Raw genomic sequence first — 4,464 nt, forward strand, 5'->3', positions numbered from 1 at the left:
TTTGATATTCCTTTTCTGTGAAACACTGAAATAGGCAAAAAACAACAATTTGGGCTGGGCCTCTGGTTAATAGGTTAGTCCCAAAAATAATATAAAAGTGTAAAATAAAGCCCATTAACATCCAAAATAGATAATATAATAGCATGGAACAATCAAAAATTATAGATACGTTGGAGACGTATTAGCGGAGAGGGACGAAGTGGGCGTACTTGGCGAGTCGGTGATCGCGTCGTAGCCATCAGACTTGGGTAGTCCTTCAACGAAGTCCATGGTGATCTCCTGCCATGGCTCCTATGGAATTGGGAGCGGCTGTAGCTTGCCGACTGAATGTGTTTGTTCGTGCTTCACGTGCTGCCAGATGCTGCATTGCCTGACGAAATATTCGACAACACATTTTAGGCCGGTCCAAGCGAAGAGCTTGCGCACCCGGTGGTAGGTGGCGGTCGCGCCGGAGTGTCCCTCGACCGTGCTGTGGTGCAGCGCGGCGATGAGCTTCATCTGGAGCGTGGTGTTGGCGCTGATCCATAGCCGTCCCCGCTGCCTGATCACACCTTGCTGCAGGGTGCGGCCCTGGTCGTCGGTGTCGCATAGCGCGAGCTTGGCAAGCAGTTCTTGCGCATCGGTGTCCGTCTCGTAGGAATTGGCCACCTCCTACAGCCATTGCGGCTGGCACATGGATAGCGCGTCCAGCGACAGCAAATGCCCCACCCTGGAGAGCGCATCGGCCACGCCATTGTCGGTGCCTTTCTTGTAGCGGAACGTGAACTGCAACCCCACCATTTTGGACATTGCTTTGCGCTGGAGATCCGTGACGAGTTGTTGATCCCCCAAAGAACACAAGCTCTTATGGTCGGTGAGGATCTCGAATGGAGCGCTCTGTAGATATGGTCGCCACTTGTCGATGGCCATCATGACCACCAGAAACTCCTTCTCGTATGCCGATAGCTTCTAGTTGCGCACCCCCAGGGCCTTGCTTAGGTACACGATGGGGTGCCCGTCTTGGACCAAGACCGCGCCCATGCCGGTGTCGCAAGCGTCCGTCTCAATGGCGAACGGGCGCTTGAAGTCCGGGAATGCAAGCACGGGCGTGCTCACCATGGCCTGCTTGATCATCTCGAATGCCGACTGTGCCTTGTCGTCCCAGAGAAACCACTTCTTTGTGAGCAAGCACATGAGCGGCTTCGCGATGATGCCGTAATGTGGGACGAACTTGCCGTAGTAGCCTGTCAGGCCGAGGAAGCCGCGGAGCTCGGTGGGTGTGGTGGGCATGGGCCAAGCGCTCATGGCACTTGTCTTGCTCGCGTCGGTGGCGACGCCGTCCTTGGAGATGACGTGCCCCAGGTACTCGATCTTCTGTTGCGTGAACGAGCACTTTGAAGCCTTCGTGTACAGCTGGTGTTCGCAGAGCAGGTTGAGGACGATGCGCAGGTGTTGTTCGTGTTCCTAGAGATCGAAGCTAAAGACCAGGATGTCATCCAGGAAGATGATGATAAACTTACGGACATGGCAGCCGAACACCGAGTTCATGAGGCACTGGAACATGGCCGGCGCATTGCAGAGGCCGAACGGCATCACTCTGAAGTGATAATGCCCGTGGTGCGTTTTGAATGCAATTTTCTCCTCGTCCTCCTTGCGCATGCGAATCTAATGATAGCCTGCACGTAGATTGATCTTGGAAAAGTAGGCTGCACCTCCCAGTTCGGCGAGCAGTTCGGCGACCACGGGTAGCGGAAATTTGTTCTTGACCATAGCGGTGTTCAGACGCCGGAAATCGACGCAAAATCGCCAACTGTCGTCCTTTTTCTTGACCAGAAGTACTGGTGCGGCATACGGGCTCAGGCTGTGGGCGATCACTCCGGACTGCAACATCTCCTGAACTTGCTTCTCGATCTCATCTTTTTGTCTTGGGGAGTAGTGGTACAGCCTTGTGTTAATTGGAGCAGTGCCTGGCTCTAGGTTGATGGCATGATCATACTGTCTCTTGGGCGGAAGGGTTTTAGGTTCAGAGAACACATCCTCATATTTAGATAAGAGTTTCTGAATATTAATAGGGACCGGTTCAGGTTCAGGTTTTTCCACTGTTTCCACTATAACTAAAGCTACAGTCTAGATGTCATTTGCAACTTCCATTCGATGAAGTTCGTAAGCATCAAGCTCGGCAATGGGAGGCAAATAAGTGGTGCGCACCCCCTGCAGGTGTACTGGCTTGCCCTCAGTTTCAAATGCGATGGTTTTGTCTTGCCAGGGGTAGTTCATGGGACTGTGAGCTAATAACCAATCGATGTCGAGCACTCCATCATATGCATCTAGTGGAAGGACGCGCAAATCCGTATGGAAGGTGTGTCCAGGTACATCCCACTCTAATCCATGCACAATTTGAGTGCACCGAAGTTGTTGCCCATTTGCCACGCGAACTGAAACTAGGGGCAGGTGTTCTGTCTGAACTTTCAAGCGAGAGAGAAAAGTTTCGCTGATGAAACTATATGTGCTCCCGGAATCCACCAAGAGAAACATGATTTGGTCACCAACTTGAGCGCGGAGACGAATTGTGGATGGTATTTCTTCCTCAGAGATCGCTTGCTGTGATAAGGAGCAGCATTCCGGTTCTTAACCTGCAGGTTCATCAAGCAGTTGTAGGGCATGGGCTGTGTCGCCGGAGAGGATCTCGCCAAAGTCGCCCACCTCAATCATCAGGATCTAGCCGGTGCGCTTGCACTGATGTTCTCTGGAGTACTTGTCCCCGCAGCGAAAACAGAGGTCGTTTGCTCTTCTGAATTCGCGCAGCTGGTGCTCCCGAGCATAGTCATCTCCCCCTTGCCGTGGCGCGGCTGCAGCGCAGGCTTGAACCATGGTTGCTGGTGGTGCAGGTGGTGGTGGTCGCCCCACTGGTGTGATACGCGGTCGCATTGTGTGCTGCTTCTCTAGTTCTTCTTCCTGAATACGAGCAAACACAGCGACACGGGTGATGCTGGTTGGTGCTTGCAATAGAACACCGAGGCGCAGCTCGTCTTCGAGACCGATCAGGAACTGTGATATAAAGAATTTGGAGCTCAAGGTTGGGTCCAGGGCCAGCAGATGGTACATTGTTGTTTCAAATTGCTGGCGATATTCCTGAACACTGCCTGTCTGTCGTAACTGCACAAAGTAGTGCATCTGAACCTCAAATTCCTCTGGACTGAATTCCTCTTGTACTGCAGCTCTGAATTGCTGCCAAGTGACCCCTGGATGCGTCTATCGATAGGCCTGGAGCCACATCGTAGCCAGGCCGTCCATGTATAGTGCCGCGGTGGTGACCCAGCTGTGCTGTGGCACTCGGTACAGCTCGAAGTAGGTGGTGCAGCGATCCAGCCAGATGCGAGGGGCGTTGCCATCAAACCGCAAAAAATCATGCTTAGGTGGCTTGATGTAGTGGTCTCCGTGGCGATCTAGCTCCGAGGACGAGGGTGACCGCACGGTGAGCAACGATGGTATGTGGTTGACGAGGCAGGCGAACGGTAGCTGGGCCGCGCCATCCGTGTAGAGGGGTAGTGGCGGAGGACGAATCGGTGGAGGTGGTGGCGGATGTGGTGGAGGATGCGCGGAGGAGTCTGGGTGGCCGTGATGCCCGATGGAGAAGCGCCTCCGGAGATGGTCGCCGCGGGGTCGACGGTTGGCGCAGCCTTGCGGGCCTCGTCCACGTCGGTTTGTGTGAGGTCAATCTGCTTGGAGAGAAGCTTGATCTCGGCGGAGACTTGGTCATTGTAGGCTATCTGTGCTTGGTGACGCTCGTCGGCGGTCTTCTGATTTGCATCGAGACGGCGGATGATGGACTCGAGCAAGCTCTGCAACTTGTCCGTGGTCTCTGACATGGTGTCGAGCATTCGGCGGGTCTGCGCCGAGGGCTTGGATGGTGGTGTCGTGATTTTGTGCTAGATCGGATCGAATCCAGGTAGGATTTTGTGCGAGCTCGCCGGAGCGGCGCGCACCTGATCGGTGGAAGTTACCGATCGATCTCGAGCAGACGGCGGTGGTGGGGAAAATTTTTGGGCTCTGAATACCAAATTGTCACGACCCGATCAAGAGGATTGAGAGGAGGAAAGGGGGATCGGGATGAGGAGAGGAGAGCTGGGTTAGGTGAGAGCGAGAGAGACAAAGGCGAGGGGGGAGTAGTTCATTTCTTTTTGATAGCCTCTCCCTCCGGTCATTCCGTTACAAGTAGGCCACAGTTGGCTTAGCACACACGCCAACACTTGGCTTAGCACACACGCATACACTTGGCAGTGGGTCCCAGCCCCTAGCTAGAGGGTGACTTAGTTGTTGCAAGTGCGGATCGTCACTTACACTGATCAGTCCACTGCAAGCTGGTCTGCAGGCGTGACAAGAGGTCGTCTAGTTTTAGTCTTTTCATGTGGTCATTTCTTCTCGAGTGATATTCTTAATTTTTCCATTTCAGAGTTTGCAAACGTGTTCTATACTGTGGTACTC

General features: G+C 53.7%; 1 pseudogene; it reads right to left on the reverse strand.

Moving 5' to 3' along the window:
* Positions 1-291: 291 nt before the first annotated feature.
* Positions 292-3,899, reverse strand: LOC147964633 (uncharacterized; annotated as a pseudogene).
* Between the last annotated feature and the right edge of the window lie 565 nt (positions 3,900-4,464).

This window comes from Triticum urartu, chromosome 6A (genome assembly GCF_056163025.1).
Source record: "Triticum urartu cultivar PI428250 chromosome 6A, HENAU_Tu73, whole genome shotgun sequence".
Lineage (NCBI taxonomy): Eukaryota > Viridiplantae > Streptophyta > Magnoliopsida > Poales > Poaceae > Triticum > Triticum urartu.